Here is a 25,453-nt window from a genome sequence, read left to right on the forward strand (position 1 = left end):
TTTATTGTAAAACCTAAATTCCATTTCACTTCCAAACATCTGCACAAAATTTATGAAGTTTATTTTTCTACCGAGGCCACAAAGAAACTCTCAATAAATTATAAAAATTCAAGATTGTATAAGTCATGCTTTGTATCATACAGTTACATTATGAGTTAATTTTGAAAAAAAAAAGACAAAAAAATCTGTTGGTTTAAAAAGGAATTACAGAGTGCGGTTGTGGGAGAGGTGTTGGCGAGATCGGTACCGCGGCGGAGGCCTGGGGCTAACCTGTCCGACTTCTCCTCCGTGCGGAGCCTACTCGAGCCGCAGCCATGTCCGGAGATGAGATGATTTTTGATCCTACGATGAGCAAGAAGAAAAAGAAGAAGAAGAAGAAGCCTTTTATGTTAGATGAGGAAGGGGATGCCCAGACTGAAGAAACTCAGCCCTCAGAAACAAAAGAAGTGGAGCCAGAGCCCACTGAAGACAAAGATGTAGAGGCTGATGAAGAAAACAGTAGGAAAAAAGATGCCTCTGATGATCTATCAGGGGTCTTCAAACTACGGCCCGTGGGCCACATGCGGCCCGCAGAGGAGTCTGATCCGGCCCGCCAGGTTTTTTGGGCAGTGAGCGCAGCCGAGGTGTTACAGTAGGAATTAGTAGTTCATATAGTCCGGCCCTCCAGCTCTCTGAGGGACCGTGATCTGGCCCCCACTTTAAAAAGTTTGAGGACCCCTGATAGATGACTTGAACTTCTTTAATCAAAAGAAAAAGAAGAAAAAAAAACAAAAAAGATATTTGATATTGATGAGGCGGAAGAAGGTGTAAAGGATCTTAAGATTGAAAGTGATGTTCAAGAACCAGAAGATGACCTTGATATTATGCTTGGCAATAAAAAGAAGAAAAAGAAAAATGTTACGTTCCCAGATGAGGATGAAATTCTAGAGAAAGACGAAGCTTTAGAAGATGAAGACAGCAAAAAAGATGTTGGTATCTCATTCAGTAACCAGACAGGCCCTGCTTGGGCAGGCTCAGAAAGAGACTACACGTATGAGGAGCTACTGAATTGAGTGTTTAACATCATGAGGGAAAAGAATCCAGATATGGTTGCTGAAGAGAAAAGGAAATTTGTCATGAAACCTCCACAGGTCGTCCGAGTAGGAACCAAGAAAACTCCTTTTGTCAACTTTACAGATATTTGTAAACTATTACATCGTCAGCCCAAACATCTCCTCGCATTTTTATTGGCTGAATTGGGTACAAGTGGTTCTATAGATGGTAATAACCAACTTGTAATCAAAGGAAGATTCCAACAGAAACAGATAGAAAATGTTTTGAGAAGATATATCAAGGAATATGTCACCTGTCACACATGCCGATCACCTGACACAACCCTGCAAAAGGACACCTGACTGTATTTCTTACAGTGTGAAACTTGTCATTCTCAATGCTCTGTTGCCAGCATCAAAACCGGCTTCCAGGCTGTCACGGGCAAGCGAGCACAGCTCAGTGCCAAAGCTAACTAATTTGCTAATCACCACTGGTTTTGCAAAGTGTGTTGTGGAAATTTGGCTGGACTGGTTTACCATCAGAGTGGATATACCATTCTATTAAAAAAACAAGATAGAAAAGCTTTGGTGTATGGCTGGTTGGTCTGAAATCCTTGCAAGATGCAGATGCTCAAGCTGTTGACATAATCATTGCCTACTTTAACAACTGTCAGAGAAACAAGATGGGGTAAGGTGGCGCTTTTTTAAAATCGTTCAGAGACTTCTGTAAAATGCAAGAGAAATTAAAGTTATTAAAACAGTGAAGAAAAAAAGGAATTACAAATTATAATTTTAATGGCAAGGTAAGCTTTTCTTCATTTTAAAGCATTCAGAATTTGTTATGTGCATAATTTATTTAAAAGAATAATGTGTGCCCTAGTTGGCTTGGCTTGGTGGATAGTGTCCACCTGCAGACTGAAGGGTCCCTCTCACAGTCCAGGAGCTTTTGGGGGATGCCCAACTGATGGCTTAGGCCCACTCCCTGCGGGAAGAGGCTCTTGCTACCGCCGCTGTGCTTGCCAATCATAAGCCCGGTTTCTGGCTGAGTGGCGCTCCCCCTGTGGGAGTGCAATGACCACTAAGGGGCAGCTCCTGTGTTGAGTATTTGCCTCCTGGTGGTCAGTGCATGTCATAGTGACTGGTCATTCTGCCTTTGGTCTGAAACTGACTCTTCAACATCCTTTGAGGGGTCCCACATTGCAAGAGGGCACAGGCCAGGCTGAAAGACCCCACTGGTCATGATCAGGGCCAGGGCAGGACACAGGAGATTTGCCAGCTGAGGAGGGATTCCTGGAGGGTTTCAGGGTATGTCCAACCTGTCTTGCTCAGTCCTGATCAGCAGACCCCAGCAGCAAGCTAACCTACCTTTTGGAGCATCTGCCCCCTGGTGGTCAGTGAATGTCATAGTGAGCAGTTTAAGTGGTCTTAGCATATTGTTAGCATATTATGCTTTGATTGGTTGAATGGCCAACCAGATGACCAGACACTTAGCATGTTAGGCTTTTATTATATAGGATATGATCTTATTTGTAAGTTGAGCAAATACTATATTAGGCAGAATTCTAAGATTATTCCCAGTAACCATCATCCTTATATAATGTCTTCCTCATGAATGTGTGTGAAACCTGCAAATACAATGAGATAGCACTTTCATGATTATGTCACTTGTACAGCTAACATTAGATTATCTAGATTAGGCCTTATCTAACCAATTAATTTTATTTATTATTATTATTATTATTATTATTATTATTAGCAGAGAGTTATCTTTGACATTTGGCAGACAAGGAAGTCAGAGAGATAAATTCCTCCTGGCCTTGAGAACACAAACCACCAAATTTCCAACTGCATAAGAGGGCCATATGTCAAGGAACAATATGGCCTCAGAGCAACCCACAGAATAGCCAACGAGAAACGAGGGTTTCAGTTACTTAGGTGTCAGCAGGTGGATTCTGCCTAAAGCCTAATGAGCTTGGAAGCAGGTTCTTTCTGAGTCTAGCTTCCAGCTGAGAATGCAGCTTGGCTGACAATTTGATTTCAGCTTTTGAGACCCTGTGCGAAGGACCCTACTAATCCACAGTCCTGGCTCATCAAAACCAGGAAATAGAAAGTTGGTGTTGTTTGAAGTTATCACACGTATAGTAATTTATTACATAGAGATAGAAAACGAATACAATTGCAAAAATTGTATCTTTACATTTTTTTGCCAAGTCGTTAACAAAGTCTACTTTTTGCTTCTTTTGAATCCATCACATAACATGGTAAACCTTAAGGCAAGACAAAAAGGAGTCTTGTTGGGGATACACACAAAATGTAATATAGATTATTCATCAAAATGATATTTTAGTAGTATACTTCTTAACTTAAAAATATGTTCCAATATATTGTTCATTATTTTTTTTTTATAAAAAAGGTTCTAACCTGGCCAGTGTGGCTCATGGTTGAGGGTCAACCCATGATCCACAAAGTTCCTGCTTTCAATCCCAGCTAGGGTACATGCCTGGGGATGTGGCTCAATCCCCAATAGGGGGTTGCGGGAGGCAGCTGACCAATTATATTTCTCTCTATCCCGCTCCACTTATCTCTTTCTAAAAATCAATAAAAAACACATATTTTTTTTTTTAAAAAAGGATTCTAAGTATATTTAATAGTTGATTTATAAATTTTTTCAGTGTAAAATTTTTATATTTATCATTTGCCAGCTGGACTCAGTTTAAAGGATCCCAATTTTGTTGGCAACATCCAAAGCATCATAGTCAGAAGCCAGTCAAACATATGGCTTCTTCTCTCCACCAGGTCAGATCAGGGTGTTGACCTTGGTCACATCAATGTCACAGAGCTTCTTCACAGCCAGTTTGATCCGGTGTTTTTTGGCTTTGCCAGCCACAATAAACACAAGTGTGTTTTATCCCATCTTCTTCATGGAAGACTCAGGGGAACTTGGTGATGGCATAGTGGCCAAGCTTGTTTCTCCTGGGGCACTCTTCTGAGGATATTCAGCCTGTCTTCGGAGCCTCAGTGTCTTCCACCATGAGAAGGGGATTGACATGCGGATCTTCTCGTTTGTGTGGCTGCGGGTCTTTTCAGCACTGCTTTCTTTGCTTTCAAAACTTTTGCTTTGGCTTCAGTTTTGGGCGGGGCAGGGGCTTCCTTCTTTGCTTCTGGAGCCATCTTCATAAAAATCTGATTTATTATTACTTAAAAACATTTTTAAATAAAAATATTTTTATTGATTTCAGAGAGGAAGGGAGAGGGAGAGAGAGATAAAATACCAATGATGAGAGAGAATCATTGGTTGGCTGCTTCCTGTATGCCCTACATTGGGGATCGAGCCTGCAACCCCGGCATGTGCCCTGACTGGGAATCTAACCACGACATCCTGGTTCACAGTTCTACACGCAACCACTGAGCCATGTTGGCCGGGAAGAGCTGATTTATTTTTATTCTACATATGTGTTTACATTATTGTGGGCAGATATGCATACACACAATGTATAAATATATGAGGCTTTGACACTTTGCAAGGTAAATACCAAAATGTTAGTAACAATTACACAACGACCATTTCCTGTAAGAAATTTAAAAATATAAATCACCTACATTTCATTCATCATCAAAAAATACCAACTATTTTCCCAGAATTTTATGAAATTCAATGTGAGGTCCTGGACCTTTACTATTCTTTCCCTTTCCAAAATGTTTCACTGTTACTATTTTTAATGAACCACTAAACGTTTGTAATATTTGTGGATAAGTCAGAGTTCTCCAGAGAAACAGAACCCAGAGAATGTGGAGATATATATATATATATATATATATATATATATATATATATATATATATATATATATATATTGAATATATAAGACGAGCTTGATTATAGGGATCAGAGCACACAGTTGAGGAGGCCAGGACTCCTACATTCTGCCCTCTGAAAGCTGAAGAACCAGAAAAGCTAGTGGTGTAATTTTGTCTGACTCTAAGGTCCAAGGAGAACCAGGGGCAGCTGCTGTAGGCTCCATATCCAAGAGGCCCCATTCTAGGGCACATATGGGCTTCCCAGCTCAAGAACTCAGAAAGAAAATGAAATGTGCTCTTTCTTTGTCTTTTAGTTGTATGTGGCCCTCAACAGATTGGATGATGTCCACCCATGTTTGTGAGTGCCCATTCCTTCCTTCAGTCTATTAGAATCAGATGTTAACCTCTTCCAGAAATACCCTTACAGACACACCCAGAAATAATTTTTTGCCAGCTATCCGGACATCCCTGAGCGCAGTAACATAGACACATAAAATAAACCATCACAATCTGTCCTAATATATCAGGATAATATAAGCAGGGGTCACCCTTGAACCACATATTGAGTAGGAAAACCAAAACATGAGTCCCCTAGTAAATCTGTCATATACAAATCAATAGCAAAAAAATGTATTAATGCCTCTATAGTGCCCTTATAAGTACTGAGAACCAGAGTGAGGCCATGTGTCCTTGTCTAGTTGACATTAGAATTCTGTTTATGCACAGTGCACATTTCTTTGTACTGTATTTACATAGCTTAATGGGGTTTTGAAAGGTCAGAGTCAGAGCTGTAGACATTTGGAACTGTGAATTACATACAGAGGCGTTGTGGAATTCTTAATTATATTATTAAAGGGTTTACACAAGGTTAGTTTCTACCAAAAAAATAGATTGCTCTTGGTATAGATTAATTTAAAACTTGGATTGTCACTTATTTTTTAGGCCTCTAACTATATCCGATGAGGAATTGCTATGTGCCAGGTTCACATCAGATAAAAATCTGGTCCTCTCGCACCATCCTGTATTTTCTGATAGTGCATTTGACATCTTTCTTTCTCTAATTGATGAATGCCAAGAATTAGAGTTGGAACAAGATGAATATGTTTTTTGAAAGTATTACGGAAAGAATTTGGAAATGGAATACTAACTGATCTAAATACTGATTAATTTGTTTTGTTTTGTGACTTTTTTTGTTTCTCATACCAGTATATATTTTAAAATAATCTCAGAAAGGGGCCACAGAAGTAATCAGAGTTCCAAGTGATTTAAAGGAAAATGACTATGCTAATGGGAGTTCTTTGGAGAGTTTGTAACAACAAAGCCAGAAATATTTCTATAGTCACAGTGACTATTCTTAATGTTGGTTTCTATAAAAGCACATGTGAGAATAGGGTTTCCTACTTTTAGATGAAACCACTTTTATTCCCTGCTAGGAGAAGTTTGTTCTTCATCTAGAAATCTAATGAATTGGAAGAGAATAGGTAAATAAGTCAGAAAATGAGTCCTGACCAAGTAAGCTATTCCTTTGCAACTTTAATGGAAAGTGAATGTTTGAGAGGCAAATTAGTGCTCAAAACTGTTTTAAGCTTTAACAAGTTTTGCCTGACCGCTTTTGTGAGAATAAAACATAAGATATGTGGGCAACCTTAGGCTGACCATTAGACTGAAAATATTGTTTTAGTTCAAGAATGAAATATTTATGAGCAGAAATTGTTAGATGATAATGATAATAAGGTAAACCATACAGTACTAAAAAAGATAGCTGATGTTGAAGGATAAAAGAATCAAGTTCAAAGGCTTTGACGGGTTAAACTGAATGGGATAAAAATTACCACGTCTACTATATATAGCATTGTTTATAGGTCCAATAATATATCTATAAAGTAAAGATATAGTGATCTGGGCACGAGTTTGTATGAGTCTTGATGTTTTCCATTGTTCTTGGACCCTGTTATAGCAACAATGCTCCTGAAATTGGCAACCTAAGCTCAAAGCATCCTAAACCATATTAGTACTAGTGTAAGTCCTTACATTAAATGGGAAAATCAATTCTCAAGGATCTGCACCACAGAGACACAGCATCTGACCTTTTGTTTGTAATTCTGAAAAGTTGCAGTTTATTTAGGAAAATACAAAGTGTTAGTGAAGTGTACAACATAATGATTCCATATTTGTATTTATTGTGAAGTGAATACCACAGTAAGTCTAGTTAGCTGTAAATATTTCTCTCTTTTCCATGACCAGCACAGCTAGAGAGCAGTCTGGTTCCTGAGTAGGGCTGCTGGGGATTGAGAAATGAAAGAAAGAGACAAGACACAGAGATGGAAGAAGAAAGCTGGGGCCAGGTGGGACCACTGACCTCTGATAGAGAGACTGGGACCTAGAGCCAATACAGCATGTTTATTTTATACAGCCAAAACTAGGAAATTTTTCTAAAAGTCAAGACAAGGAGATTATGTGCATTCTTGGGTGGGCCGGAGTCATATTCATTCCTGGTGGTTGGCTGGATTTAAATAACAAAGCCCACCCCTTGGCACCTGGGCTGAAAGTCCAGCTGACAACACTCCTGCCTCTGGTAAAGATGTTTCCGGACATGGCTCTGCCAATGCCACTGGATTCAGCTAACAATAATTAAAGAAATGCTCATGTGCCTTCCCAGACGCTCTCTATAGTTAACATCTCTGACCATGCATAGTTACAACTTTTTTTCCTTGTGATAAACTCTAATTCTTGATATATGAAAAGAGGTTGAATAAAATACGCTTGGTTGAGAAGGAAAGAACTCTATGAATCAAGAACTCTAACTAGTTTCAGAAGCAGAACAATCAATGGTACATTTGGCTTTAAAGTGATTAAGATTATTAGCTAAATATCAGACCTTAATAGCAAATTATCAGAGTCTTACTCAGGAAACAATGGACTCCTGTTCCCAGATGATTTTTAAGAGCAGAAATTAGGGATTATGTATAAGGGAATCCTAGAGTTAATGGGAGTTTCAAGCAGATAATATATATAGCTAGTTTCAATATTAAAGATTTCATGTTTCCCAATGTTTAAAAAAATATTTTCTGCTTGGGAAAATTAATATTTATAATATAGGTTATATTTTATTTATCAGTTATAAATCAATAAATCAGGGAAATAAATACAATAAAATATAGATTTTAATAATTTATATAAACTAATTCATACTGTGTCTAAAATATATCCTTCTTTGTTGTTAAAAGCTATTAAGTTGATATTTTATGTTAAGTAATATTTCTGTGAAGTAATTTGGATCTTAGGCTAAAAGCAAAGCATAGATAACATTGATAACACAATGTTTCTGATTGCTGCAGTGAGGCTGAATGAAAAGTTTAGTTGGCAAAGAGAGGAAATTCTGATTACTTATTCTTGGGTGGTTTGAGAAATCACATATCAGAGAATAATCATATGTAAAGCTAATAAATGTCTACTTTTCCAAGTTCTTTGAAAAAATAACAATTATATATTCATTTATTTCTTCCAGGTTGACATTCCTGTGTGGCTACCATCAGAGAATTCCATTTAATAGTAAAACCATTTTTCTTCACTTATTTAAAATTATTAATTACCCAGTGGGGTTATTAAGTAGAAATATATTCATTTGCATACATATTGTAAATGAAATATATTATAGCTCTAATTAGAGTGAAGAATTCCATTTTTAATAATGAGGTCATAGGTCTGTAACCATAGTAAAGGAATAAAACAATGAGTATTTGCTGTGTATAAACACCAATTTTTATATATAGGTAATGCTACCTGCACACACACACACACACACACAAAGAACTTCTGAATGATATTAATATACTGCATATATATAGTTTATAAGATTTCTGTAAAAAGTTTGTTACTCTTAGTTCATTGATAGAGAATTTTAAGATTCTTTCTAATCTCAAATTTTGTTTACCTACCATCTCTAGGGCATAGGAGGCAGCCATGAAGTACCATTACAGCAAAATAAAAACAAATAGAAGATTATTATACCACAAAACTAAATGTTTTCATAGATGAAAAGCAGAAAAAAATAGTAGGTAAAGTTGCATTTTTAATTTATCTGTCAACTTAGATGAGCTTTTTTTTTTTTTTTTTTTTTTTTTTTTTTTTTTCCTTTTTTTTTAAGCAATTAAGATGAAACCAGTGGCTTGGCACCACACACATTACATCCAAAAGAAAATGAGCTAACTCCCTCAAAAGGGCATTACCCATTGTCTGATTGAGCTCTGTATAATGCTGTGCTCTGTGGAAATTTTAATAGCATCACACAGTGCAGCAAACTAAGGGACAATAAAACCCTCTACCTTGTCTGTGATTGAACCGTAACCTAGCATTGATCTTTTTGTGCTGCTATGCTAACTGCAGGTGCAATTATGAGATTGAACCTAATTTAACATGTGGACCTACCAAAGTAGAATGCCAGCCAAAATCAAGTTCACAGGCTTCATGTATTCTAAACTAATGCATTTCACATTTGGATTTGAACAAGTATCTATCACCACACTTCTGAGGTCTACATTGTCTTATGTAGCAAAATTTCAGGAGCTAATATGAGAATTACTTACATATTCAATTATATTTGCATTTTTATGCCCAGACAGATTTAAGCTTTTCCTTTGAGATGTGTTACATGTGGCAGATGTTTAATTTGGGATGATTTCCAGTTGTTTTTTTAAATACTCTTCATTTTGTAAAAAGCTATACCAATAGAAATGAAGATATGGTTTGGATTAAAAAGTCCTATTCAAATAATTCTTATTTTGTGGTAGAAGAAGGAGTAGATATTGAAAAGATAGGGAAAACTTGCCTGAAAGTAAGTTTTTATAATGGAAGACTTTTTATATTTGATAGCAGTTAGTCTTGTTTAAAACATAATTAATAGTTCTATTTTCCTTATAAGTTTGTAGTTTAAAAAATATTTAAAGGCTAGGATTAAGTCAGTGAGGTCAATTACTATAAAACAAAAGTCTGAAAATTTTATTCAGAAAGAAGTTTGAACAATAATATTTCCTGGTAATAATTGAATTACCAGTATCAAAAATGAAAACTCAAAAAAAATGGCATGTAAATAAAATAGAAAAAACAAACAATTACTCAATTTAGTCAGCACAGTCTGTTCATATAAAGAGTGACTACAAAATACTGTAAACAACTTTTACATCTATAAGATTCCCAGTGAATTACTGAGAATTGTATTACTTCTCTTCACCATTGAACATTCATTCATTTAGTCAACAAGTCTTCTTAAAAAAAATATTTATTTATTGATTTCAGAAAGAAAGAGAGAGGGAGAGAGAGATAAGAAAACATTAATGATGAGAATCATTGATCAGTTTCTTCCAGCATGTCCCCCCTACTGGGAATTGAGCCCGTAACCCAGGCATGTGCCCTTGGACAGAATTGAACCTGTGACCCTTCAGTCAGCAGGCCAATGTTTTATCCACTGAGCCAAACCAGCTAGGCCTCAACAAGTCTTTATGTGATAGTTAAAATATGTACTCTAACATAGTAGTTTGCAAAAGAATTGGCCAGAAATTTTCTGTAATTGTATCAGACCTATTATAATATGACTTTGTTGCTCTTCCTATCATGTGTTGTAGTCTCCATTCTCAGTTCCTGGAATCTGACTTGGCATTGTAACTTGCCTTGAATAAGAGAATGTGACATAAACAATATTGTGCCAGTTCTCAGCATAGGATTTGGAAGGCCTTACACACAAGAGTCTCTCTGGGAAACCTGTCCAGTTACCACAGGGACAAGGCTGATCAAAATCCTGCTGGATAATTAGGATAAAATGGGCCAGTATACCGTTTCCAACCTCCCACCCCCATCAGGTACACACAGCATTCAACCTTCCTGAGCATAGCTGCCTCGTTGCCTGCAGACATGTAAATGAGACCAACTGCAATCTAAACAACTGTCTAGCTGTGTTCAGCCCTAGCTGACCCACAGACATGGAAACTACGAATTGTCCTTTAAAGCCGCCAAATTCCTAGAAGGTTTATTTTGAACCAAAAGCTATAATTGATAGTTAAATCTACCCAAGGAGCAGATGATATAAAAATAAATCATTAGATAATTTTACTTTTGTAGCTGGGTTTTACACATCTACTTTATTGACATGTTTTTTACTGTATGTAGCTAGGATTATAATTTTAAAATTTAACAAATAGATATTTGAACTCTTCCCTCCACTCCCCCCACTTTGGATTAAGTTTAATATAGACAAAGCATTGCTTCCTTCCAGAATTTGTCACTATTTTCTCACCTCAGAAAGGAGTTTTCCTTATATAACAGGGACAAAACACACTATTTAAAAATGTAACTGAGAGCCCAGCATATGATAGTCAACAATTCTGGGATAAACTTAGCTATTGGTTTATATTTCTAGTTTATGAGATCAGGGAATATTTATTTGTTTATATAACCTTCTACTTGTATTCATTAATTAAAATGTAGAATTAAAAATTCTATGGCAAACCTCAATCCAAGATGGTGGCCAACAGGATGGCAGGCTGCAAGATAGTGTGTGAGTGAAAGAAGGATGTTCGGGGAGTGTCTGTAATTGTGAGTGAGGGACAGCTATATTTCACAGGATTGTTGGGGATTGGTGAGCCAGGCTGCACTGGCCATGCAGCCTCTACTACTTCTGAAAACTTTCCCAGAGCAGCTCGATCAGCCACAGAGACCATGCCATCTTGAAGGGGAAAGTGGCTTTGATTAGAAGTCTAGCCTTACCTTCAACCTGGAGACTTTGGAAACCTCCTGGGACCCTAAAACCACATCACTCAGGGACCAGATGCCTCAGCTGTGAACCCACAAACACCGAGACTCCAGCCTCCCAGCTGTGGGAACCTAAAATGTTTGTCCATGGGGAGACAAAGTGGCACTGAATATGTGGATGGGACATGTGCCTTTTCACAGAGCAGATAAAAGGAACAGCTGAATTGAATAACATTCACTTGGAGTTGGTGAATTAAACACAGATGGTGAGGCAATCCATGGATGGAAAGGTCAGAGGTCGCCTAGAGAGAGTCAATGTAGGGGAGACAGAGCTATATAGCCAGACACCCTGAGAGGAGAGAATGTCGGGAGACAAAGAAACAGCCCCAATATGGAAGAAAAGGAGGAATCACTAGAAAAGGAAGTAAATGTAATGGAGGCAAGCAATATGTCAGAGAAAGAATTCAAAGCAATGGTCATAAAGACATTGAAAAGGTTGGAGGACAAATTCAACAATATGTCTAAGAACCAAGAGGAAATGAAGAAGAACTAAGAAGAAAAGAAAATGGCATTGCTGCAATAAAGAACACACTAGAAAGTATCAACAGTAGATCAGAAGAAGCACAGGACAGCATCAGTGAACTATAAGACAAGGTAGGAAAAAAGTCCCAAGCAGAGCAGCAATTTGAAAAAAAAAAAAAAAAAAAAAGTAAAAAGCAGGAGAAGAGCCTAAGGGAACTTTGGGCAATACAGAACAAAAGAAATCCACATAATAGGGGTCCCAGAAGGAGAGAAAACTTAGCAAGGAATAGAAAACTTGTTTGAAGAAATAATGACTGAATACTTCCCTGATATTAGGAAGAAGAAAAAACTCACACAAGTCCAAAAAGCTCACAGAGTCCCGAACAAGATGAACCCAAAAAGACCAACATCAAGACACATTATAGTTAAACTGGCAAACATCAAAGACAAAGTAAGAATCCTAAAAGTCACCAGAAAGAGACAGAAAGTTACATGCAAGGGATCTCCCATCAAATCATTGACTGATTTCTCAACAGAAACACATCAGGCCAGAAGGGAATGAAATGATATATACAAAGTCATGCAAAGTAAGGGTCTAAATCCAAGAATACTATACCCAGCAAGACTATTAATCAAAATTGAGGGTGAAATCAGGAGCTTCACAGACAAAAAAGAAATAAGGGAGTTTATTACCACCAAACCAGGAATGCAAGGAATGCTAAAGGGACTGCTGTAAAAAGTAGAAATAGGAAGAGAAGAAAGAACACAGGCATAAATAATAAAAATGGTGACAAAGAACTACCTATTAATAATAACTTTAAATGTAAATGGATTAAATGCCCTAATCAAAAGACATAGGGTAGCTGAGTGGATAAGAAAACATGACCCATATATCTACTGTCTACAGGAGACTCATCTCAGAACAAAGGACTCACAGAGAATGATGGTGAAGGGATGTAAAAAATATTTTCAGCCAAATGAAAATGAAAAAAAAAAAAAAAAAAAAGCTTGGGTAGTAAGACTTACATCTGACAAATTAGATATCAAAGTGAAGGCCATAACAAGAAAAAAGGAGGGCCATTTCATGATATTAAAAGGAGCAATTCAACAAGAAGATACAACTCTGGTAAACATATATGAACTCAATACAGGAGCACCCAAACACATAAACAAACAAACAAACAAAGACAAAAACAACAACAAACAAAAAAACCAAAAAAACTTCTGGAGGATATCAAGGGAGAAATTGACAAAAATACAGTTATAGTTATAGTAGGGGACTTAAATACCCCACTAACACCATTGGATAAATCCTCTAAACAAAACATCAACAAAGAAACATTAATCCTAAGTGATGCACTAGATCAGATGGAATTAATTGACACATTCAGAACATTTCATCCCAAAGCTATAGAATGTATGTTCTTCTCAAGTGCACATGGGACATTTTCAAAGATAGATGACATATTGGGATATAGGCAAAGTCTCTTCAAATTCAAAAAGATAGAAATCATATCAAGCATCTTCTCAGATCACAATGGCATAAAATTAGAAATAAACTACAATAAAACAATGAAAAAAATCAAACACCTGGAGGCTAAATAGCATGCTATTAAACAATGGTTGCGCTATCAAAGAGATCAAAGAAGAAATAAAAATCATCATGGCAACAAACAGAGAGAGAGACATTGTGTTCAATTAATATTTGACAAAGGAGGAAAAAGTATACAATGGAGTCCAGACTGTCTCTTCAATAAATGGTGATGGAAAATTTGATCAGATACATGCAAAAAAATGAAACTAGATCACCAACTTAAGCCATACACAAAATCAAACTCAAAATGGCTAAAGGACTTAAATTTAAGATGAGAAACCATAAAAATCCTACAAAACTCCACAGGCAGCAAAATAAAAAGCTTCTGCACAGCAAAAGAAAGCATCAACAAAACAACAGGAAAGCCCCCTACATGGGAGAATATATTTGCCAATGTTATCTCCCATAAGGGTTTAATCCCCCAAATTTACAGAGAACTCATTCAACTTAACAAAAGAAAGATAAATTATCTAATCAAAAAATCGACAAAGGACCTAACTAGGCACTTTTTGAAAGAGGACATACAGAAAGCCGAGAGACATAAGAAAACATGCTCAAAATCATTAATCATCCGAGAGATGCAAATCAAAACAACAATGAGATACCATCTCACACCTGTCAGAATGACTATCATCCAACAAAGGACAAGTGCTGGCCAGGATGAGGAGAAAAGGAACTTCGTACACTGCTGGTGGGAATGCAGACTGGTGCAGCCACTGTGGACAACAGTATGGAGTTTCCTCAAAAAGTTAAAAATGGAACTCCTATTTGACCCAGTGATCCCACTTCTAGGACTATATTCCAAGAAATTAGAAACACCAATTAGAAAGGATATATGCACCCCTATGTTCATAGAAGCACAATTTACAATAGCTAAAATTTGGAAACAGCCTAAGTGCCCATCAGGAGATGAGTGGATTAAAAAACAGTGGTGCATCTACACAATGGAATACTATGTTGCTATAAAAAAGAAGGAACTTTTACCATTTGCAACAGCATGGATGGAACTGGAGAGCATTATGCTAACTGAAATAAGCCAGTCAGAGAAAGACAAATATCACATAATCTCACTCATATGTAGGATATAATGATTCACATAAAGTAATTTGATGAATGAGAATAGATCCAGAGACAAATGGCAGGGCAGGGGGCGATTAGAGAGCAACCTAAGTACTAGTATGCATGCATATTAGGATAACCAATGAACACAGACATTGGGGCTTTCTCATGATGGAAATGGCTGAGGGGGTGTTAAGTAGAGAAAAAGTAGACATAAGTAAACCTTTAGCCAATAAAAAATTCTATTCCAACTTTTTTTTAACAATACAAATATTTTTTCAAGTTATTACTGTGTCTTATTTTTATTTTATTCAATGACAAAATGAAAATTCTCTACTGTTGTTCTTTTACAATCTATTTAACTCCATTTTCAAATAGTGAAAGGTGAATTTAAATATGTTAAGTAATTTCATATAAATTCTTATAATCAGCTAGTAATTTTAATGGAAACTTTTAAATTCATCAATATTTTTATGACAGTAGTGTACAGCAGAAGATACGAAATTTGAAGCTGAGAAAAATTTGAACTTCATAAATATTTAAGGATAAGTTTTAAAAAACAACAACTATTGTAGCCCAACAGTGTGGCTCAGTTGGTGAGCAACATCCCATGCACCAAGAGATTGTTGGTTCGATTCCTGGTTCCCGGTAGGGGCAGATACCCAGGTTACTGGCTCACTCCTCAGTTGGGGGCATGAAGGAGGGAGCCAATCAATAATTCTCTTTTATCCATATTTCTATCTCTCTCTTCCTCTCTCAATAAAATCAATAAAAACATATAAAATATTTTTAAAAATATTTAGAAAATCTTGTAGACAATCAAATTATAAGGGAATAGTTCATTTTATTTTATTCTAACTGGTATTTCTCATAATTTATGTATTTATACATTGGTCTTTATATTATTGTTTATAACTATTCGGTTAGCAATGTTAATGTCCTTTTGAGATGTGCTGTGGTTAATATAATTAGTATTTTTTATTGAAGTATAGTTGGCAAACAATATTATATTAGTTTCAGGTGTACAACACAGTGTTACACCTTATGATGTGATCACACCATAAGTCTAGTAAACACTTGTTACCATACAAAGTAATTATGATATTGATAATATTCCCTGTGCTGTACTTTACATCCCAGTAGCTTATTTATTGTATGACTGAAAGTTTGAACCTCTTATTCCACTTCACTTTTTTCACTTACCTTTCCCACCTTCTAGCAGCCATCAATTTTTTGTTGTTTTTTAATCCAAAGATATGTTTGTTTGTTTATTTATTTATTTTTTATTTTAAAATATATTTTATTGATTTTTTACAGATAGGAAGGGAGAGAGATAAAGAGCCAGAAACGTCGATGAGAGAGAAACATCGACCAGCCACCTCCTGCACACCCCCCACCAGGGATGTGCCCGGAACCAATGTACATGCCTTTGACCAGAATCGAACCTGGGACCTTTCAGTCTGCAGACCGACGCTCTACCACTGAGCCAAACCTGTTTCGGCCAAAGATATGTTTATTGATTTGAGAGACAGAGAGAGAGAAAGAGAAATAAACATTAATTGATTAATTGCCTCCTATGTACACCCCAAAGGGGACAGAACTCACAACCCTAGGCATATTCCCTGACTAGGAATCCAACCCCAAAGTTTTAGGTATACGAGATGATGCTCCTACCAACAGAGCTACAGTGTTTGGCAACCATCTGTTTGGTTTTTGTATTTATGAGATTGTTTCAGTTTATTTTGTTTGTTTGTTTTTTAGATTCCACACTATATTTTATCATTTTCTGCCTCACTTATATCACTTAGCATAATATCCTCTAAGTCTGATCATGTTGTAACAACTGGCAAAATGTCATTCTTTTTATTGTAGAGTAATTTTCATTGTGTGTGAGTGCCTCTCTGTGTGTATCTATCTCATCTTTTTTATTCATTCATCTATTGATGGATACATAGGTTGCTTCCATATCTTGGCTATTATAAATAATGCTGCAGTGATCATAAGGGTGTTTATATGTTTTCCAGTTAGTATTTTTGTTTTCATTAAAAAACAAAAGCACTTAGGAATGGAATTGCTGGGTTGTATACTGTCTTGGTTGTTGTTGCTATTGTTAATGTAAATATACTATTGGCCTTTGGTTGCATTATCCTTGAATAATATGGATATTTTTAACTAATGGTATTTTCTGTTAAAATGTTATAAAATTATACCCTCTTAAAATGTTTTTAAAATGATCATGGTGGAAAGTAATTGGTGCTATCCTATATAATAAAAGCCTAATATGCTAAGTGTTCAGTTGGCCATTCAACCAATCAAAGTGTAATATGCTAATGATATGCTAAGGCTACTCAACTGCCTGCTATGATGTGCACTGACCATCAGGGGTAGACAATTAATCGGTCAACCAGTTGCTATGACATGCACTGACCATCAGGGGGCAGATGCTCTGACCAATAAGTTAGTTGCTGCTGGGGCCCAGCTGATCAGAACTGAGTGAGATGGGCTGGACATGCTCTGGAGCCCTCCCATAATCTCTCTGTAGCTGGCCAACCTCCCACGTCCCTCCCCGGCCCTAATCATGCACAGGTGGGGTCCCTCAGCCTGTCCTGTTCCCTCTTGAAATCTGGAACCCCTCAGGGAATTTGGAGAGCTGGTTCTGGCCCTATTCCACAGGCCAGGCTGAGGGACCCCACTGGTGCATGGATTCAGTTCTGTTTATAAATGTGGAGATACATATGCATTTATGTAATGAAGAAAGAGAACAAATCTAAATGATCTTTCTCCTTATAGAAATACAGATAAGATTTATTTCATTTGTTGATAGATAAACTAACATGATAATTTGATACAAAATACCTGAAATAGTCTCTGAGTTTAGCTTTTTATGCAATGTTTTTTGTTATCAGAGTCAGTTGGGATGATGTATAAGGTAACACATGCCCCATGTATTTAAATAAAAGTTGCATCATAAAAGAGAAAGAGAAGAGAGAGAGAGAGAGAGAGAGAGAGAGAGAGAGAGAGAGAGAGAGAGAGAGATCTTTCTAATTAGCTGAGTTTACTTAAACTCCTTATCTTTTGATTTGGGTTCAGTTTTAATTTATGTTGTGAATCATATATTTATATTTTAAAATTATAAGAAAGATAATATGAACACATTATAATTTTCAGCTTTTTATCAGAATTCAAAAATTTGTTGTGCCTTTGCATTTTAAAAAATTTATTTTCATACCATTTAGAGAAATATTAAGTATCTAAAAGATATTTGTCATAAAAAAGTAGAAACTAGAAATTGTGAGAAAGTGAATAGCCCTTTCTAGCAATTTTAAAATTAAATGATAATGTCGATCTTTTTTAAAAAACATTTATTTTGGAGGTCAACTGCAGACAAAGTCTTTATTTAATATAACAGTATTTAGAAATTTATGTTTTATGAGTCTTGCTATAAGGTTCTAAGCATTATTCTTTTTTTAATGTTAAATATACAGTATACACACACACACACATATACATAAACATTTATATTCACTTTAGATAGAAAAGGAGAGGGAAAGAAAGAGAGAGAAACATCAATGATAAGAGAGAATCATTGATTAGCTGTCTCCTGATGACCACTGGGAATTGAGCCCACAACCTAGGCCCCACATATAAGTGAAATATTACCTCTGGGTTCATAGATCAATGCTCAACCATTGACCCATGCCAGCTGTGAAGCACTACTCTTATTTAAGATTTTATAATACAGAGTTTTGACTTGTCAATATTTTTATGTTTGAAAAAAAACATAATTTTTCAAAAAGTTACCCAAATGCAACTTTTTTTTTGCTCTTGGAATAATGTGTATCTTAGCCAGACATTAAACATAATTTAAAACAAAAGTTATAAGTCTGGGACTAATTTACACTGTCATTTATTTTATAGTTTTATAAACTATTAGATATGAATATTCTTAGTAGTGTGATATGTTGATTTAGATTCTCAAGAAAATTTGTAGATCGAAGTTGGACAATATACCTTCAATTCTAGATAATCTTTAGTCAATTCTCTAAAACACAAAAACATATTCTTTGTCTCTTTTATATATATATAAAAAGAGAGAGAGAGAGAGAGAGAGAGAGAGAGAGAGAGAGGGAGAGAGAGTTTTTACAGAGAGGAAGAGAGAGGGATAAAGAGTTAGAAACATCGACCAGCTGCCTCTTGCACATCTCCCACTGGGGATGTGCCCGCAACCAAGGCACATGCCCTTGACCAGAATCAAACCTGGGACCCTTCAGTTCGCAGGCCAAAGCTCTATCCACTGAGCCAAACCGGTTTTGTCTCTTTGTCTCTTTTTTGTCAGTTACCTTTTCTAAATTTTTTTAAAATATATATTTCATTGATTTTTTTACAGAGAGGAAGGGAGAGGGATAGAGAGTTAGAAACATCGATGAGATAGAAACATTGTTCAGCTGCCTCCTGCACATACTGGGGATGTGCCAGCAACCAAGGTACATGCCATTGATGGAATCGAACCTGGGACCCTTCAGTTTCTAGGCCGATACACTATCCACTGAGCCAAACTGGTTAGGGCCCTTTCCTAAAATTTTAAAAGAACATTTTATTAGATTTTTTGGAAAAAATTGGATATATGTGAGTAATACTCTTTGGGAGCAAAAGAACTACTAATATCTGTAGTGCAACAACTATTTGCCAGGGACAGTGATAGGCAGTTTTTTATATGAGACATTTATGATGTGGTTCAATGGATGAAGAATAAGAGATAAAAAACAATATACAAAGATTGGGGTCAATGATTGATCTCCATTTTAAAATCATTTTTCTGATATTCATTTCCTCTATTTTTGTCTTGATATTTTCAAATCATTTATGTTGAAACAAAGCTCTATGCATGATTAATAACTTTGAAAAATGGCTAGTCATTCAAACCGGCCTTAGTTTCTGATTTTATTACATTGCAACTTTTTTGTGATCTGTATAAACAGAATGAAAACAACTGATGATGGCTTTGGTGTACACTTTTGTAATGATGAGATAAATAATTATATGTAATAATAATGTTGTCAATAATGATAATGGTTTTAGGCAGAAAGTTTAGTCTTTGAATAACAAAAGATTATTGTAATTGTAAGTAAAACAATAGAAGTGAATCTCTTTGACAGACTGCTGTTTTTCTGCTTCCTAATATCTATTCCAAAGCCTATTTTGTAATGCCACCTGTACTCGTTTGTAAATATTTAGGCTAAAATCACATTCTGTTGTCAAAAACAGGGTAATGGCTTGCACCTGGACTAAAATAAAAATTCCCTAAGTCCTTGCTGGGGAGGAATTCAGCCTATGAGAGGCAGGCTTGTTTATTGTCTCCTCATCAGGCCTGTGGTTACTATGCTGCTTTGGATCAGGAGAAATTCCCCTTCATGATGATCCACCCAACACTTAAATCGTAAAAAAAAGTTTCCTTTTTTTCCTTTTCGTCTACCTACTGGAATTTATCAGATTCAATGCCTTGGCAACACCAGCATCACGCCCACCCCAGCCTCCAACAATAAAGAAAAACATGCTTCAATGCAGTTTAACTCAAGACCCAAGGTCTTTCTAAGTATGATGGTAAATATGAAACTGAACAGCAGAAATGTTTCTTTCAATGACTGAATTACTGTGTGTTACTTTTTGGTTGTTTTCCTTCGGCATGCTTCAGAGTGGAAATGCAATTATCCAGGTGATTGTTCTGTGGGAGGAATGTTTTAGCTAGGAATGGGTGTTTGACCAAAATTTCCCGAGGGACTCAGACTCAGAGGGAGCAAACCAATCTCCATGATATTTTCACTCTCCAAGCTGTTGGGGAATGTTCTTTTATTGCTGCAACTTGTGGAGTCCAATAAGCTGACTAATAATTGTAGTCATCTCGGAATGGCTCAAGTGGGAGCAGTTGTTTCTCAAGATTCCCAAGTAAAATTCTGTAGTTATGAGCTGTTCCGTTCTGGGTGTGCATGAGGAGTCTCAGGTACTGGGTTTTAGCAGAGAATTGATTATTCTTATAGGAAACAATGAAAGTATAGATGAGAGCTTTTGCAAAGGGGGTTAAAAACCAAACTTCTCAGTCAGTCACCCTTTTCTCTTTTCCTTTGTTATAAAGCTGAGTTTGATACCAGCAATGAGAACAAAAGGCATACAACGAACCAACTTGATTGCATTGACCGACATCTAAGCTGGGGGAAACACAGGAGGAATAAAGAATGTTACTTTATGAAAACACAAAATCAACATATCAGAAAAAATATTCCAAGAATTGAGAGATTAGATGTGCTGGGAGAAATTGCAGGCATGCTTTGAAAGTACTGCTCTTTACTATAATGTTGGCTTTGTGTTTTATTTGAAAAAGAAATTTTAATACCAGTTTTCAGCCATAACATTTGTGCCTGCAGTAAATTATGACAAACCATGGAGGAGCATTGATTAATCCATGCTTAAGGGTCCAATTCTGCTTTCTGTGTTCTAGGACCACATGGAGCCTACAGATGGTACAGAATGAAGCAGGCTTCAATTACTGGTGAGAGCTATCAACAGGGAGATTATAGTCTCCTAACCTTATATTGCCTATTCTAAACTGAATTATTTACAAGTTATGATGCTTAATAAAATAGCACCTACTGGGATGAGACCAGTTTATCATATTCTCTTCTTCCTTAGCATTCAGAAATTTTTATTCAGTATTTTCCAATATATTCTGGTGAATGTCATAACCAAATTATTGACATTGAAATATTTGAACAAATTATATTTTAGAGGATATATGGCACTGGCATATCACCTTTTTGTTCGTAAATCATAACTTGATTTTAATCCCCAACATTGCACCATAGTAGATGAACAATTAAATATTTAAATAAGTTGTTAGACAGATTGAGAACTTATGATGTTCAAGGCATTATACCAAATATGGGAAGACAGTGAAAATATAGTGTTATAAACCTCAAATGATAATCAAATGAAGTTTTCATAAAATATCCAGATTCTTAAATTATTTGTGGTGTCTTCATTTAAGGCATAATTATCTTTTTGGATTGGCTTTCAGGACCAATGGTATTCAGAATGTAAATATTAAAATTTTTTATGAATACATGGATTAATTTATGGCCAAGTTATTAACTAACATATTTATAAAATGACATTAATATGTATGGGTTATGTAATATGTGTTACATATAAATATGTTGTATTATTTGTGCATTATTAGTTAAGAATAATGATAAAAATACCTTGAGTAGTATTATTTAGGCTTAACACATATATTCATCACTTCTTATAATAAGATATCAGGCCATTTACATATTATTATTTCCTGCCTGTAAATATAAGGCACTTTAATTTGCAAAGCTACTTAAGATGTTAAAATATGAAATAAGCAATGACATTTATAGAGCAAAATATTACCACATAAAATTCTTCATAAGCTATTTGTGTACACAGACAGTGTTCCTATAGTCTGTCATTTCTGGGGCATCACTATTAGTTTATTTTGCCCAAGAGATACTTTTGATAATAAGAATATGGGTTGTTAGAAATTCAGTCCATTTGAATCAACCATCTGGCCTATTTAAGTCTTCAAGGACAAAACTCAATTTCCAAACCATATATATACTAACAGATCATTAATATTGATACCTGGTAAAATATTTGGGGAGAATTTTAATGATTCCCACTGGATTTCCTAACGATTTTTAACAACATGTTGCCACAGATAATATAAGCACAACAGGTCTCAGTCATTATTTCAGAGTTGGGTACATAGAAGGTTCCTGAGTTTTCCTTAGATTAATAAGATAGATAGATACTTTTAGATATCTTGCATGTGATTTATTGGTTATCTTGTTTTGGTCATTTTATATAATCTTAATAAGGATCAGTTTCCTCTTCTAGGAAGAAAGAGTTATGAGCATAAAGATGGTGTCTGTGGCACTTAGGAAGCATTTTCCTGTACTGTGTCTGCTATTATTACACATTAATTAGGAAAAACACTGGAAAACAATGGCTCATAATCAAAGTAACAGACAAATCAAAAGGCTGTGCTCTTTTGTTTTGGTATGCATTATGTGTTTGTCTAGCTATTACTTATAATAAAAGCATAATATGCTAATTAGACTGGACGACCTTCCAGACAAAGCCATGGCTGCAGACACGAGATCCAGGCAGCCACCTTGGCTGTGAGGAAGGGATCAAGGCAGTCGCTGCAGCTGTGAAGGCCTCCTCTTGCACAAATTTCATGCATCAGTCCTCTAGTATATCTATATTTGTCTATTGATATTTTGCTTTGAGAAATATCATCCTTACTTTCCTTTCTCTGAATAGATACCAACAGATGAGAGAAGGTAGTACCCTGTGTGCCAAAGTAGTAGTGGGCATTATTAAATAATTCCAAGGACACATCATATCCGGGTCATTAAGAATAAATTGTATGTTCCTGTCAATCCATATTACCAAATGACACAAAGATGGTGTGAAACTGTCCCTCTGTAGTCTTGCACCATCTGCGCCTGTGGTATGGCTTTGCCCACCTGCAGTGAACAATAAAAAACAGCACAGAAACTTTGGTACTCAGATCTGCATACCATGGGTGCTAAATACATTATAAAAATTATGAAGTAAAGAAGTAAAACGTTGGATCAAAAATTCCATCTGTCCGATGGCCAGCGTAAACTCCATACACTTTGCCTCTCATTGTGTTACTTGTTACATTTAAGAGATGGTTTTCTGAGCAGCATCAAACCTTTACATATATGCCTTGATTGTAGGCAAAGAACTGTGACCTCAATGTATATAAATCTGCTTAATTAAAATGTATGATTGGTTTAAAATGAAGATTTACTTCTCAAGTATTTTACTCTGTTTTGAAAAGGACTGCAGAGTATTCTAGGTTTGACACTACAATATATTCTCTCCCCACAAATGGGAATGTTTATTGACTCCTTTTTTTTTTTCTCCATCCTTGGCACAAGGTGTAAAAAATAATTGTTTCTACATTCTATTGCCATCTGTTGTGTGGCATTAAGATCAACTGCCCTTTTTTTCTGTTCATGGTGCTTTTTAAGGTTTTTCGTTGGCACTCAGGTCATACCATCTGATTTTGCGGCTCTGTGCCCGTGGGTGGACATCTGGAATAGTTGGCTTACATAAGTTGGTGTTTGTTGCTAGTTCTGGTAGGGACATTTTTCTCAATGATTGTTTCCATAGATTATCTATTGGAGTGAATTGGTTTTATTCCAGTAGAATATCTTCTACTGCACTTGCTTTTAAAGCCATCCAGTCTCTTGTGTAAGATTTTGGTTTCTTTCCAGTTCTTGCAGCTGTAGGTTAGTAACATGATTACATTTGAGCAGGATATCTTTGGTTTTATATCCATGATTTTGGGGGTGTTTTTGTAGACTCCTTATAAATCATTAAGGAAATAGTTTCTCCTTTAGGCTGAACAGTGTGTATGCTATGGTTCTATAATGTAAAGTGATTTAAGTTCCAGATTGGTGTTAATTTTGGGTCTCAAGAGTGGTTTGGTATAATCAAGAGATTTAGTAAGGTAGATGGATTTTGTGACTCTTTTGCTAAATTTAGCATTGTTGGATTTTCTCTGTAGGTTGCTTCAAATGCAGTATTTGATTATACATGATTATACTTCTGTGAATGCTCTCCTCATTCATGTCAATATAAAACAAGAATATCCTCCATTTGAATATTTGAAAATAAGTGAACTTAGAGATTCCTTGTAGAAACACAAGACAACAGCATGAGAACAGGCCTTTGCTATCATAGATTCAATAGGAGGGAAGTGTAGTTTCAAAAAAGCCCAGGAAAAGGAAGGCTTTTTAAGAAAAAAAAATGAGAAAATTAATTTTTTATTCATTAACCATGTTTATTTTGTGTTTCAAAATAGAGTAATGTCATTCTAGAATATTCTAAATAATCAGAAAACTATTATTCCCTCAGTATCCATAAGTGAGATTTTTTTCTTTTAAAATATATTAGCTACATTGGACCACATCTGAAATAAAAGTATAACTATTTGGCTCAGGGCAGTGCCTGAATACAGGCTGATTTATCAATTTCTCTGCTGTGAATTTCCCAAAACAAATTGATCCCACATAAAAAGAACAAATGTTCTTCTATTGACATGGTATCTTAATATTCTTGCTCAGCTATCATGATTTTCACCCATTATCTTATATGGAGCTCACATTGTGCTAAATTCTTGAATGTGACTGGTAGTATACCATTCATTCTGCGTCAGTTTACTCTTAATAGGTAAAGGTCAGTATTTTGTTTTCTGCGTATGTTATTCTTCTCCTGCAAATTAAATAAATGATTTCTATTGTTTAAAAAACATTTTTTACCCGTTCTGTATATACTTTAGAACACATGTGTCAAACACAAGGCCCGCGGGCCAAATCCAGCCCGCCAGGCCTTGCAATGTGGCCCGCACCGTGCTGTCATCACTGCACTCCGCTGTCAGTTTATGACATTGTCAGTTTATGACTGTTCAGTAAACCATTCGGCCCGCGATTTAGGCTGGATTTTAGATTTTGGCCCCTTCTCTGATTGAGTTCGACACCCCTACTTTAGAATATCAGCACTTCAACCCTCCAAATACCACGAGGAAATTCCAGAAAGAAATCAAAAACCGATTTTATCATTTTAAAGAAATTGTATTAGATAGCTATAA

The 25,453-nt window shown here is 35.9% G+C and overlaps 1 pseudogene across 1 annotated transcript; it reads left to right on the top strand.

The window, feature by feature from the left end:
• Positions 1–216: 216 nt before the first annotated feature.
• On the top strand, positions 217–1,781 carry LOC311631565 (eukaryotic translation initiation factor 2 subunit 2-like; annotated as a pseudogene). Its single transcript has 2 exons — positions 217–528; positions 725–1,781. The product of its transcript is annotated as a eukaryotic translation initiation factor 2 subunit 2-like (transcript).
• The last annotated feature ends 23,672 nt before the right edge of the window (positions 1,782–25,453 follow it).

Source organism: Pipistrellus hanaki (assembly GCF_964339955.1).
Source record: "Pipistrellus hanaki genome assembly, chromosome: 1".
Classification (NCBI taxonomy): Eukaryota; Metazoa; Chordata; class Mammalia; order Chiroptera; family Vespertilionidae; genus Pipistrellus; species Pipistrellus hanaki.